The sequence below is a fragment of the Mesoplodon mirus genome (genome assembly GCF_964341445.2).
Source record: "Mesoplodon mirus genome assembly, chromosome: 12".
NCBI classification, from domain to species: domain Eukaryota; kingdom Metazoa; phylum Chordata; class Mammalia; order Artiodactyla; family Ziphiidae; genus Mesoplodon; species Mesoplodon mirus.
The window spans coordinates 12,099,659-12,114,374 of NC_138988.1; the positions used below are offsets into that span (position 1 = coordinate 12,099,659).

The 14,716-nt window shown below is 39.1% G+C and overlaps 1 long non-coding RNA gene across 1 annotated transcript in view; it reads left to right on the plus strand.

The window, feature by feature from the left end:
* The window catches only part of LOC309812964, a 283,783-nt gene that overhangs the window by 68,986 nt on the left and 200,081 nt on the right, over nt 1-14,716 (plus strand). Inside the window, exon 4 of the long non-coding RNA XR_014295432.1 lies at nt 11,178-11,319. This is a non-coding gene — a long non-coding RNA (uncharacterized lncRNA). The remainder of the gene's footprint in view (nt 1-11,177; nt 11,320-14,716) is intronic.

Here is a 14,716-nt window from a genome sequence, read left to right on the forward strand (position 1 = left end):
GTTAAGTCCAGCTCTTTAGCCAGAGGACTGACCTTAAATGGTGGAAATTCAGATCTAGAGCAGGTAAAAGAAGGGGGAGAGAGGTTTGGGGAGACTGGTCTCCAAAATATCCATAGGAATGAGATACATTGGCAACCATGATTATGGGAGGATTTGCAGCTCATGGATGGAAAAGAATTTGTAAAACCATGTCATCAGTGTTTGGGCTTAAGCCTGCCAGACAGCTGGCATAGTGGGAAGTCTGGAATAAATGCAGAAGATATAGGTGTAGTCTCTTGACTTCCCTGAGCCTCAGCTTTCCCATCCGTGAAATGGGAATGTAGAATGCCCTGCCTCCTCATAGTTATAAGGATCAAATATATGAAAATGCTTTGAAACTTGGAAAGTGGCGAATAAAATAAGGTAATTGTTTATATTAATAGTCTGTTCTCTTCACCCTCTGTTCTCTCTCTTCACCTTTGCCAGATGACAAAAAGGGTCTCGCTCAGGAGAGTAATTGCAGTTAAATAGGCTAAGCCTGTGGGGGGAGTGTGTGTTGTTGACATTAATCCTGCTACAGCTATTTGTAGGAGAAAAGATAAAAGTCATACAGCAGGCAGCAGAATGTTTTTGATTACCCCATGGATTTGGGTAGCTTGGAGATCTGCTGTTGAGCTGTTGAACTGGAATCTGACTTCCTCTGTGAGTATGAATTTGGCTGAGTTTAGCAGTGAGAAAAGCTTAAGAAAAGCCACAGATGCTGAAACCCAAAAGGCTAATGAGGAGAATAAACAGCTTGTGTCACTAGACCTTGTGCATTTCCCTAAAAAGAAATCATGAAATATGAACAAAATGTTGCCTCTGAAGGTTTCATGGTTACTTGGTCTAGTTTTTAATTTGGAAACTGTGCTCATTGCCTGCAGGAATTACAATAGGCTTCTGGGTGTTTATGAATTGATGCCCTCGCCTGAATTCTGACGTGATGTCCTGGCCTTGGCCCCACTCGCAGCAGCAGGGCGCTCATGCAGGCCAGGTGTTGCTCTGTTCTGAACACTCACAGCTTAGCGAACTTAGGGGGCTTTGTATTGTGCCTTCTTGATGAGCCAGAGTCTGTGTATGGCTTCAAACATGTTTATTCTTCCCTGTATGGCTTGTCCACAGAGAATAAGGAAATGCTTTGTTTTAAATAAATTCTCTTGTTCTTCTCAGAGTCCCCTGGTGTTTTCAATAAAAGGACACAATTGCAATTTTTTTCCCCCTTACCACCCAGGTTTGTCAAATCTCTGCATTTTGCCACTTTTGCTCCATGTCTTTTATTATATAGTAAGTATATATATTTTTAAAAGAAAGAAAATGTAGATGCAGTTCAAGCCCCTGTGAATTCCTTCCCACCCCATTCCTGTTTCTCTCCCTCCCTTTCCAGACCACTATGCTGAATTAAGCAAGCAACATGATGTTCAACTGAATGTTTTGACCAAGTAATAATATTTCAAAGTGAAGTTCCCATCCCTTGTGGAAATAGGAAAGTAGGTGTCCCAAGTCAGGCCATATGAAAGTCATATGAAATCTTGTTTCTTCTGTAAATCATTTCTCAGCTGGTATAAAGCTTCATTTTTTTCCCTGCTGAATTTCATTAGCAGTACTTCTTTTTAAAACGTAAGTAAACATTTACATGGTTCAAAATTCAAAATAATTCCCAAACAATTAATATTGAGCTTTCTTTCATCTGCTTTATTCCCCCCCTCCCAACCTTGTGGCTAACAATTTTTATTAGTTTCTTGTTTGTACTTCCAGTGTTTTATTACACACATAGAAAAAAATGTGAATATACATTCTTATTTTCCTGCTTTCTTTACTCAAAACATTGTATTCCATATTCATTGTTTTACCATATATTTTCCACTTAATAATGTATCCTGGAGGTCTGTACACCAGCATCCCCCCTTCTCTCCCTCTCTCTCTCTCTTTTTTTTTTTTTTTTACAATTTTGTATTTTTTATAGTTGTAGAACATTTCACCCAGTACATATTAATACGTAGGACTTTATTTGTTTTACAGTTACATAGAATTCTGTTGCATGAAGGGAAAATATTTTTTCAACTAGTCCCCTATTGCTGGACACTTGGGTCATTTAAATCTTTTCCTATTTCAGGTAATGTCCTGAAGATTAATATTGTATATATGTCACTTCATATGTGTGCAGGTATGTGTATGCAATTCCAGAGTGAGATTGTCAAAGTGTAGATGCAGTGCTTCCTGTGGGTTGCAACATTTTGCATTCCTGAAAACAATGTTAGTTTGTGCTTCCCCACAGCTTTGCCAAGAGAGCATTTTAAATAATTTTTGGAGTTGACAGGTGACCATATATGTGTGGGTCTATTTCCGGACTCTTCATTCTGTTCCATCAGCACACACAGCACATAGCTGTAATTATTGCAGTTTTTTAAGTTGAAAAGATATATGCACCCCATGTCCATTGCAGCATTATTTATGATAGCCAAGATATGGAATCAACCTGAGTGTTCACTGATACATGAATGGATAAAGAAGATGTGATATACATACATATACACACACAATGGAATATTACTCTGCCATTAAAAGAATACAGTCTTGCCATTTGTGACAACAGGGATGGATCTAGAGGGTATTATGCTAAGTGAAATAAGTCAGAGAATGACAAATACTGTATGATCTCACGTGTACGTGGAATCTAAAAAACAAAACAAATGAATATACAAAACAAAACAGAAACAGACTCAGATACAGAGAACAAGTGGGTGATTGCTAGAGGGGAGGCCAGTGGATGGATGGGCAAAATCGGTGAAGGGAATCAAGAGGTATAGACTTGCAGTTATAAAATAAATAAGTCACAGGGATATGCTATACAGCATAAGGAATGTAGTTAATAGTTCTGTGATAACTTTGCATGGGGACAGATGGCTGCTAGACTCGTGGTGATCATTTTGTAATGTATTTTAATGTTGAATCACTATGTTGTAACCTGAAACTAACGTAATACTGTAAATCAACTATATTTCAATAAAAAAATTATCGTAGTTTTTTTTTTTAATATTGACACCTGGTTGTATAAACTCCCCAGTTTTATTCTTCTTCAAGATTGTATTGCTCTTCTAGGTCCTTTGCATTTTCATGTAAATTTTAGAATGTATGGAAAATCCCAACTGGAATTTTGATTTGGATTGCACTGAATGTATGGATAAATTTGGGGGTAATTGACATTTTAGCATTTGTCAGCTTTTCAGTCTATGAGTATTTATTTAGGCCTTCTCTAATTTCTTTCAGCAGTGTTACGTAGTTCCACAAAATCAATTCGATGAATTCCTAGATATTTTACATCTTTCATTACTATTTAAATGTTTCTCTTTTTAAAATTATGTTATCTATTTGGTTATTGTTAGTAGATAGTTGATTTTGATATGTTGAACAACTTTTCATGTATTTTAGGACCACTTGTCCTTAAATGGCAACTGGATTTTCTTTTTCTATTGCTTTTTGAGTTTATTCTTCTTGGTTTTTAGGATTTCCTTATAAATTAGGAATAACATTTTGTCTGTGCTATGAGTTATAAAATTTTTTCTCAGATTATCATTTGCGATAAAGTTCATTTTTATGCTTTCATCATAGACCAAATTAGTTAAGTACTGAAAGGATCTTAGAAACCTTCTACTCTCTCATTTTACAATGAGGAAACTGTGGCTTAGGATGCCTGAGTACTGAGACCCCACTACCAAGTAAAGACAGAAGCTGAATTTGAATACAAGTCTCAGTCCAATGCTTTGTCCACCATTGTGCCTGTATATAATCAAATAGTACTTTTTATTATGGCATGATTGACTTGTGTAAACTCCATGAAAATAGGAATTTATGCTTCCTGAAAGACAGCTATGGAGCTACAATGCATATATCATAGTTCCCCAATGATTTAGTTGAATCATCAAAAGAATATTATTCCATGAAGAAGTATCCAGGTGTAGATGGTTTAACTAGGGAATTCTATAAGATATTTAAGGAAAATACAATACTAATTCTGCACAAGCTCTTACAGAGAATAGATGCAAGAGACCTTCTTCCTAATTCATTTAATGAAGCCAGTGTTACCCTAATACCAAAGCCAGACAAAAACATCCCAAGAAAAGAAAACCATAGACCAATATCTCTCATGAACATAGAAGCAATCATCCTTAACAGAATAATAGCAACCTGAGTCTAGCAACATGTAAAAAGGATTATCACCATGAACAAATGGTACTTATTCTAGGAATGTAGGTTGATTTATCTCTTCCTTCTCCTTTAGTTGTTCTCATTATGTGTTATGTTATACCTTTTGTAATTGTCCCACAGTTTTTGGGTATTCTTTTCTGTCCTTTTTTCAGTCTTTTTTTTTTTTTTTCTCTTTGCTTTTCAGTTTTGGAAGTTTCTATTGTCATATCCTCAAGCTGAGAGATTCTTTCTTCAGAAAATTAGTCACTGTGTCCAGTGTACTAATGAGCACATCTAAGGCATTCTTCATTTCTGTTACAGTGTTTTTGATCTTAAGCACCTCTTGTATATTCTTTCTTAGAATTTCCATCTCTCTGCTTTCATTATTCATCTGTTCTTACATATTGTCTACTTCCATTAAAGCTCTTAGCACATTAACCACAGGTTTAAAAAATTCTGTTAATTCCAACATTCCTGCTGCATCTGACTCTGGTTCTGATGCATTTCCAGTATCTTCAAACTGTGTTTTTTGCCATTTAGTATGCCTTTCAATTTTTTGTGCAACTGCCTATGATATACTGGGTAAAAGGAAACCATGGTACGTAGGGCTTTAATGCAGTGATAAAGTGTGGGGAGAGGGGAAATATTCTACAGTCCTGTGATTTGGGTTCAGTCTTTTGGTGAGCCTGTGCCCCTGGATTGTGACCTCCCACAGCGCTTCCTAGTGCACCCCCACCCCATCCCTTCCCCCCGCCCCCCTCCCCCACCATTTAGGTGGGATAGGACGGCTAGAGGGAGCTGGAGTTTGTTGCTTCTCTTCTCCCAGGTAGGTTAGGCTCTGGTAAAATTGTTTCTCCTGAAGGCAGACCTTGTTAAGGAAAACAGAATGGTCTAGTGTATTTCAAAATGATTCCTTTTTCCCTTCCCATGCTGCAAGCACAAGAGAGTTTCTCTCCGATAGTCACCGCAAGAACAGGGTGGAACAAGTGTGCCTCCCACCCCATGCCTGGGTGCCCCTGGAGTTTTTATCTCTCAGACTTTTGCACATTGAGCCTCCAGCAATTGTCAATTACAGTTCAAGTTTTTCTACCCCGGTATTGGTTTCTATGGATGTTTCTGCTCCAGTAGGTTCCGATTCTCTGTATCTGCCTGTCTGTCTCTCCAATTTTTGGAGTAGCAGTTTGTCCTGTGGTCTCACTTCTCTGATGGATCTAAGAAGAGCTGATTTTTCAACTCTTTCATCTTTTTACTTGTTGTTACGGTGGAGTGGTAACTTCTAAGCGCCTTACATTGCAAGGTTGATTTATTCTCCAAAAATCATTTTGGGTAAAATAATATGTTAATAGAAAAAAGGACAAAAACCATGTGATTATCTCAGTAGACATAAAATGTTTTTTTAAAATATCCAACATCCAACATGTAACTTCTAAGCGCCTTACATTGCAAGGTTGATTTATTCTCCAAAAATCATTTTGGGTAAAATAATATGTTAATAGAAAAAAGGACAAAAACCATGTGATTATCTCAGTAGACATAAAATGTTTTTTTAAAATATCCAACATGCATTCTTGATAAAAGTTCTCAACAAGTTAGGAATAGTTGAAAGTTTTCTTACCCTGATAAAGAGCTACAGCTAACAACATGCTTAATATTAAAAGCTTGAATGCTTTTTCTCCTTAAGATTTAAAAGAATATCTGCTCTTGCCTCTTTTATTCAACACTGCACTGGAGATTCTACTTTTTGATTTCTTATTCTTGCAATAAGGCAAGAATAAGAAATTAAAGGCATACAGATTGTAAGGTAAGAAGTAAAATTATTTTTATTCACAGATAATCTGATTTGTATGTAGGGAATATCTGTCAAAAAGCTACTAGAAGGGCTTCCCTGGTGGCACAGTGGTTGAGAGTCCGCCTGCCGATGCAGGGGACACGGGTTCGTGCCCCAGTCTGGGAGGATCCCACATGCCGCGGAGTGGCTGGGCCCGTGAGCCATGGCCGTTGAGCCTGCGCGTCCGGAGCCTGTGCTCCGCGGCGGGAGAGGCCACGGCAGTGGGAGGCCCACATACCGCAAAAAAAAAAAGCTACTAGAAGTACTAAACAAGTTTAGGAAGGTCACAAGTTACAAGATCAGTATCTAAAAATCAACTATTATTTTCCTCTTTATTGGCAATTCACAATCCAAAAGTCAAATTCAGACAATAATATTGTTTACGATGGAATCAAACAGAATAAAATACTTAGGCATAAATTTAACAAAAGGGAGCAAAAACTGTATGCTGAAAACTGTGAGACGTTGCTGAGAGAAAGTAACGAAGAGCTAATAAGTAAGCGGAAAAATAAACTGTGGTCATGGATTTGAAGATCAGTTTAGTTAAAATGGCAATTCTCTTCTCAAACTGATGAATAGATTCAACATAATCCCTGTCAAATTCCCAGCAGGCTTTTAAATATAAATCAACAAGTCAATCCTAAAATTTAAATGGAGATTCAAAGTATCTACAATAAACAAAACAATTTTGAAAAGACAATGTTGAAGGATTTGTGCTACCTGATTTTCAAAGCTTACTGTGAAGCTACAGTAATCAAGACAGTGTGGTATTAGCATTAGACCATAGATCAGTGGAACAGAACAGAGTCCAGAAATAAACCCATACATGGTCCCTTGATTTTTGACAGACTTGCAAGGTAACTCAGTGGAGTTAGAGAGTCTATTCAACAAATGGTGCTGGAACAATTGGGTGTCTCTATGCAAAACAAAAGCAAAAACATAAAACCCCTGGACCCTTACTTCATACCATAACACAAAGTTCTACTCAAAATGGATCATAGATCTAAATGTAAGAGCTGAAATTATCATGTAACTAGAAATAAACAGGGGAGAAAATATTTGTGACTTTGAATTTCTTAGATAGGACACAAAAAATATGAACACCAAAAGATAAATTAAAATGTTTGCTTTTCAAAAGATAGCACTGAGAAAATGAAAAGACACAGACAAGTAAAAGGAATTGCAGAACATATTTGCAAATTATTTATCTGATAAAGGACTTGTGTTCGGAATATGAAAAAACCTCTTACAGTAAATAGTCTGAAAGCACACAACACAATTTAAAAATGGGTAAAATTTTGAATAGAACCTTCAAAAAAGATCTATGAATAGCAAATAAGCACATGAAAAGGTGTTCAACATTGTTAGTCCTTAGGAAAATGCAGACTAAAATCCCATTGAGAATATACTACACACCTCTAAAATATATGTAATCAAAAAAGATTGAGAGGGCTTCCCTGGTGGCGCAGTGGTTGAGAGTCCGCCTGCCGATGCAGGGGACACGGGTTCATGCCCTGGTCTGGGAAGATCCCACATACCGCGGAGCGGCTGGGCCCATGAGCCATGGCCACTGAGCCTGCGTGTCCGGAGCCTGTGCTCCGCAACGGGAGAGGCCACAACAGCGAGAGGCCCGCGTTCCGCAAAAAAAAAAAAAGATTGAGAATACTGTTACTGAGGTTGCATAGAAACCAGAACTCTCATATGTTGCTGATGGAAGTGGAAAATGATACAGTCCCCTTTGAAACATTGCCTGGCACTTTCCTAAAAAGTTGAACTTATATTTACCAAATGACTAAGAAATTTATTTTCCAGGTATCTGCCCAAGAGAAATGAAAAGACTTGTATGCAAATGTTTGTTAGGCTCAATGTCTCCAAATATTTGGAAGCAATCCAAATGTCCATCAACTGGGGAATAGATAAACAAAATGTGGTATATATCTATACAATGGAGTGCCATTCAGCAATAAAAAGGAGTGAACTACTTATACATGTAACAACATGGATAAATGTCAAAAATATGCTAAGTGGAAGAAGCCACACAAAAGAATATATACTGTGTGATTGCATTTGTATGAAATTGCTAGAAAAGGCAAAACTGTAGAGACAGCAGGTTTCCTGGGGCTGGGATTGGGAGCAGGGATTGACGACAAATGGACACAAGGGAATTTTGGGGGTGATGAAAGTGTTCTGAAGCTTGAGTGTGATGATGGTTACACAACTGTGTAAATTTACTAAAACTGACTTGATCTGTATACTCCAAATGGGTAAATTTTATGCTATTGTAAACTATACTTTAAAACGTGGTTAATGAAGGAGAAATCTCTAAAGAGGAAGTTGTATCAGATGTTAATAGCTTGGAAGGTATCTTTCTTAAAAGATTGTTTCTTGTTTTTTCCTTTAAAGTGAATAGGGTTTAAATTTTTAAATTTTTTGCTTTTGAACAGGCTACTTCCTGGTGGCTCTCAGGAGGGATTATTCCCTAGAGCAGATGTACATTACACAGCTCAGGCTGAGTCTCTTCCTCAATGGAGACAGTTGCCAACAAAGAGTGAGACTCAGCTGGAGAGGGCTGAGTGAGGCTTCTGGGGTAGGCGCCCCTCAGGTTTTCCTCTAATTACTCCAGCTGAGCATACAAGAAGAAAGGCAAAGCCACAGGGAGGCATATTAATTAAAATGTCTCCCATTTCAGTGGGCCATTGTGATTCTCTTAACTTTTAGGTTACAGTTGTAGGTTTACAGTTTGTTATTTCCTTCCATGTCCAGCATAATTGCACGATGAAAGAATCCCACATTTTAATATTCAGAAACAGTCACTTGGGTAGATTAATAAGAAGGAATAGCTAATTACCAATTAGGGTCAGATAAGAAAAAGGATCTGCTTTTTTTTTTTTTTTTTTTTGTGGTACGCAGGCCTCTCACTGTTGTGGCCTCTCCCGTTGCAGAGCACAGGCTCCGGATGCGCAGGCTCAGCGGCCATGGCTCACGGGCCCAGCCGCTCCGTGGTATGTGGGATCCTCCCGGACCGGGGCACGAACCCGCGTCCCCTGCATCGGCAGGCGGACTCTCAACCACTGTGCCACCAGGGAAGCCCAGGATCTACTTTTAAAATGAGACTATTGGGAACTATCTTGAAGGGGGACTTTGACTATAGATTTCCTTCTGGTGTAGCTTACTTGGACATAGCAGGAAAGGTCTTGGTCCCTGAGCTTTTGGTGTCCAATTGCCTGTTACTCCATAGGAGGTATAATTAGAGATGTGAAAGAGCCCCTCTCACTGGTTTTATTTCCACTGCTTGTTTAGACCTTTGCTTCCAATTAATTAAAGAACAGGAGGGTTTCCCTGGTGGCACAGTGGTTGAGAGTCCGCCTGCCGATGCTAGGGGACACGGGTTCGTGCCCCGGTCCGGGAGGATCCCACGTGCCGCTGAGCGGCTGGGCCCGTGAGCCATGGCCGCTGAGCCTGCGCGTCCGGAGCCTGTGCTCCGCGACGGGAGAGGCCACAGCAGTGAGAGGCCCGTGTACCGCAAAAAGAAAAAAAGAACAGGAGAAACATGCGTTTTAGGGAATATAGAGAAAATTTTGCTTTGATCTTATCTGCTGCAATTATTGAATACATTTTCCCTTTGACCAGTGCCCCTCTCTCTCTTCCCACACAAGAAAGCCTAAAACAAACAGAAAGAAACCATTAACTTAAACTGGTTGTTATTCAGAAGTGTTTTTGATCTGATGCTTTAATTTTAAGATTACTCTGTTAATTGTAAGATCAGAGGCTTATATTTTTAGGGCCATATGCTGCTTTGGTTCCATGAACGGATACCCTGTGGATCTCAGTGGAAGTTAAAGCAGAGCTAGTTGCAGGATGGTGGTTTCTTCCTTTCTGTGCACAAGGAATTTTTCACTTGCTTTTTCCAGAGTGTAATCGGCATGTATTAAGGCCACTTGTTTGGCATAAATGTTTACTGACATGTTTGGACAATAGCAATTGTTTAATAGGCGTTTCTTAGTTTACTTGCCAGCACTAGATGTGCTAAAGATTCTCCCATAGGAGTGGCTTCCCCATCCCCCTGATGGGCAACTGTGTTCTATTTCCTGAATTAAAACACTCTTTCTCCTGTTTTCAGAAGGACGGGACGTTCCTTTCTCTGTCCTAGGAGCTCATTTCTTCCGCAAAACCTTTCCTTAGTCTGTTTAGCCCATCTGTCATGCCCTCTCATCTCCAAACCTTATCTATCTTTTAGAGCACAGTTTAAAGTTTAATCTCCTTTATGAAATCATTTCCTTGTAGCTCATAGCAAACTTCTCTCTTCTGAACTCCGGAGCTTACATTTTCCCCATAGAACTCATTTCCAAATTAGGACAAGCACCGATGGTTTGTTCACCAACTGTTTTCTCTTTGTAGACACTACTCAGAATGCCCATGTGTATCTCAGTTCAGGCTAATAAGATGGTAGCAGTCTGCTGTAGGGTCTCTGGGGAGATGTATTTTTCTGATGTAGGTGATGGGCTTCCAGGTGTTGAGGTTGTCAATTAAGACAATGAGCCAAACTGAAAGTATCAATCAAGTCTTTATTTATTTATTGTGACAGTGCAAGCAAGAGGCAGAAAGTGGCACTGGCTCCCTAGTGCTCCATTTTTTTCCCTATGGAGCAACACCTGGCAAGGGTGAGATGCATGCAGTGAGGAGCCTGGAACAGAGGGCTCGTGCCTTTTCACGGTCTGGTAGGGGGGAGGAGGAAGGCTAAGGAGTAGAAAAATACTGATTGAGCATGAAGAAAATGCCTTAGGCAAGCTCCCTGGTAATGAGGCCTTGGTGGAGGTGTCCACAGTGCCTCAGCCAAGGCCTCTGATAAAGAGGCGTCTGAAGAGAAATGCTTGGGCTAGATGTATATATGCTGATATGTGTATGAGCATGGCTGGCTCAGATGGGGGAGTGGAGGTGGGGTTCCTTGAATGCAACTCTCCAGAAAATTGCAGTGCAGTGGCTGTAACCAAGTTTGATGTGGGGACGGCAGCTTTTCACTGTGACGTCTGTCGGGCAAAGCCTTGCAATTGCCTATGGTCGGGTCTGAATGATCACACGCAGGCTTTTGGTCTAGAGATGGACTCTTCAATAGATTTCACCTCTTTCCCTTTTTATTTTCTTGAAGCTGGAATGTGACCTTATGGTTGAAACTGTAGCAGCCAACCTGTGTCCATGAGGGAAATATCAAGGGAATTCAAAGGCTCTGGAGTTAACTAAACCAGAAACAACAACTGCATGCATCTGGACTTCCCATTATGTGGGGAAAAGTAAGTTTCTAATATTTAAGCCACCAAAGTAATGTTTTCTGCTCCTTGTAGCCTAAAATATTCCTAATTGATACATCATTTAACCATGCAGTGTTTTTAAATGTTATATAACTGATATTGATCTAAATGATTACATATTGTTTGAGGTACCCGAAAGGAACAATCTCAGCCATCCTCTGCTACCATAGTCCTATTTCCTTTTAATCTTATTGCAATTCAGAATTGGTGGTAAGTATACTTTGAAGCTGTCATTGTTTCTTTTTTGTAGATGAAAAACCATAGGATTCTCAGTTTATTTGTTAGTGCTTATAGAAGAGTGATGCTGACAAAACTCCTAGCATCAATTACCTGGAAATTGAAGACCTGAGTCTGGGTCCCAGTAACAGTTTCTGATTAAATAAAGCCCCAGGTAAAGGTCATTTGCCTTTGGAATATTCAGCACTGCTTACCATGATGGGCTTAGGTCCTTATCTACTTGTTAATCCTATTGCCTAGAAGTAAACAAATGCCTGGGATCGTGTATAGGATGATTCTAGTAAAAAATGCTTTATGATCTCTCTAAATGATTCCATATAGATTGTAGGCCAATTTCCTTTTTGATACGTTGCTCCTCTAGGTTTCTCAGGACAGTATTTTTTAGGAGTATCTGGGTCTTAGGCACAGCTCTTGTCTTATTGACCAACATTACATAAGCTTCATCAGTTTGTGAATACATTTCTTAGGAACCTTGAATAAACTTTGATTTTATTGACCTTCTATCAGCCCTTGGCTTATGTACAGGAATGGGTTACGCTCTAGATACACAATCCTAGCTATTGATACTTATGTGAGACTTGTAAGACCACTGCCCATATTTCAGGTCATTAGAGTAAGTTTCTTGGTAGATTAGATAATTTTAAGGGAGACAAAATACAAAATGTTTCAAATTCTCCTCCTTCATGTGTTTCTTAATGACTTGACATTATTCCTGGATGAGCCAAATTCATGCTTCCCTGCTATAAGGAATAGATAGATAAGCATTTGCCTAAATGCTGATGATATAGTTTATTTTCTCAAATTTAGAGTAGCCTCCACAAACAATGGCCTTTCGATCTCATTATTTTACTTTAAATCAGTTACTTCAAAACCCAAGTCATCAGTTTTGGCAGAGGTCTTCAAACATTTAATTGGTCAAAATCTAAGAACCCTATATAGAAGGTCAGCTTGTTCACTTACCACTAGCTTGTCTTAAAGAGTTACTCAGTAAATAAAACTGTTTGCAATTCAATATTACATGGGCACTGTATTGAGATTATTAATGTCTCCAGTTGCAGTTATTAGAGGCATATTTTATAGCACAGGATAATTCTGCTAATGATGATAAAAGAGGTAAAACTGATTTAATGTTTGCTGTGCAAGGCATTGTGCCAAGCAGTTATATGCATTTTCTCTTCTAATTCTTGCCACGGCCTGTTAAAGTAGGTAGAACTTTGGGGCCTGTTCTCATAAACTGTAGTCAACTCTGGGCTGTTTTCTGAGGAAAAGCTTCCTTTATCTGCAAATATTACCTTGGCCCAACTCCATGTCACAGTCAGTGGGCTTTTCTCTAGGCTCATGCCTGATTGGTAGGCTTCTTGATTATATAACAAAATCTTAAACCTGTTCTTTTCTTGGATGCACACTGAACACACGATACCGCCTTTAACCAGTAACGTAGAGTTAAGTGGACTTGAATTCTCATCTGCAGTCCTTGCTGGAAGCTTGGCTGTGAGGAATATTGTTCATGAAAGAGCACCTGAAGGGCATGTGGGCTGTCTAATACACCCTGGTCATCTTCACTGTCCAATATATGGTAGCCACTAGCCTCATGTGGCTATTTAAATTTAAATAAATTAAAAATGAAATAAAATAAAAATTCAGTTCCTCAGTCAAAACACCCATATTTCAAGTGCTCAATAGCCACATGTGGCTAGAGGATTTCATGCTGGACAGCACAGATATAGAACATTATGGTCACTGCAGAAAGTTTTATTGGGCAGTGCTGTGATAAACTGTTAGAGTTTCACATCTGGACTGCATTTTCTTTAAAAAAATTATTATTTTCATTGAATTGTGCTTTGATGTGTTGACAGTGGCCTGCACTGTGGCCCATTCTAATAATAAGTATTGAGTGTCCTTATGTATCAGAAATGGTTTTAAACACTTTTTACGAATTAACTCAATTCTTATAACAATTTTGTGAAGTAGGCATTATCATCATCTCCATTTTACAGAGCTCAGAGAGTTAAGTGACTTGCCTATAGTCACCCAGATGGTAAAGAGTGGCGATGGAATTTGCGTCCTGTAAGTCTGGCTCAAACCTTTGTTCTTCACCGCCACACCATGCTGCCTCTGAAGTCCCTATAACGCTGTCTTGGATTTCATTCTCAGGATACGAGTAGTAACCTCATTACTTTTATCACATTATTTTTGTATTCCTGTTCCTCCTGGCTGTAGCTCTTCATTTATTTAATTTCTGTTATTTTAATGTTGCAGTGAAATTCTGATGCCAGCCACCTGGAGTTAGCACAGGCTCCTCAAGTTAGGGGCACAATTCCCTAAAAGATTACCCTCACTTCTAGTACCAGTCACAATTTCAGGAGTCCCCAGACCACTTGTACTGCTGACCAACTGGCTATAAATTTTGGGGGTTGCTCTAACTCCCTTAGGTCTGATAATTTGCTAGAATGACTCAAAAAATTCTGGAAAGCACTATACTTATGATTACAGTTTTATCAGAAAGGCTGTCAATCAGAACCAGCCAAATAAAGAGACAATTAGGATGAGATCTGGAAGGGAAGAAGAATGCATCACCCTTCCCATTCATCAGTGTGTTCAGCAACCAGGAAGCATATCTGAGAGTTGGTGTCCAGAGTTTTTACTGGGGTTTTATTACAGAGGCATGATTAATTGAATCATTGACCAGGTGATTGAACTCAATTTGTAGCACCCCCTCTCCTCCCTGGAGGTTGGGCTGGCTTAAAGCCTCAGCCCTCTAATCCCTTGGTTGGTCTTTCCGATGACTAACCCCCATCCTGATTTATCTCACTGGTGTAAATCAGGTATGATGCAAGGGACTCATGAATAACAAGGTCACTCCTATCACTCAGGAAACTCCAAGGATTTAGAGGTTATCTCCCAGGAACCGGGGACCAAGACCAGATAAATTGTTTATTATACAACAGTATGTATTTTTTCCTTTTTCTTGAAGTATAGTTGACTTACAATATTATATTACTTTCAGGTGTGCAACATAGTGATTCAATATTTTTATACATTATGAAATGATCACCACTGTGAGTCTAGTTACCATCTGTCACCATACATACACCGTATTACAGTGTTATCGACTGTATTCCCTATGCTGTGCATTACATCC